Consider the following 363-nt stretch of genomic DNA (forward strand, 5'->3'; position numbering starts at 1 on the left):
GAAATTTTCCGGAAAATTTTGGAAATATCCATGAGAGAAGCACGTGCCCACCCAGATTTTGGTGGTCGCGGGGGTTCCAGTCATTCGACCCGAGCCCCCGAGCCGAGACGGCAAGTTTGCTCGTACAGTACAGAGACGACACGATAATCCTGAAACACGCGCTCCAAAACCTCCCCTCCCTCGACTGGGAGACGTCATCGGTCTTGTAATCAAACTAAGTCGGTCCAGCTTCGACGTCTATCATTATTATTATACAACCCCCGAGACGCCAGCACGATGCAAATGAGACAGGACCGCGTAGATTGGTGATTGGTTGGGACATTTTGGAATCAAATCCCCGCTCTATTCTCCCGCTAAAGCCTG

This window comes from Frankliniella occidentalis, unplaced genomic scaffold (genome assembly GCF_000697945.3).
Source record: "Frankliniella occidentalis isolate FOCC.00 unplaced genomic scaffold, Focc_3.1 Scaffold75, whole genome shotgun sequence".
Lineage (NCBI taxonomy): Eukaryota > Metazoa > Arthropoda > Insecta > Thysanoptera > Thripidae > Frankliniella > Frankliniella occidentalis.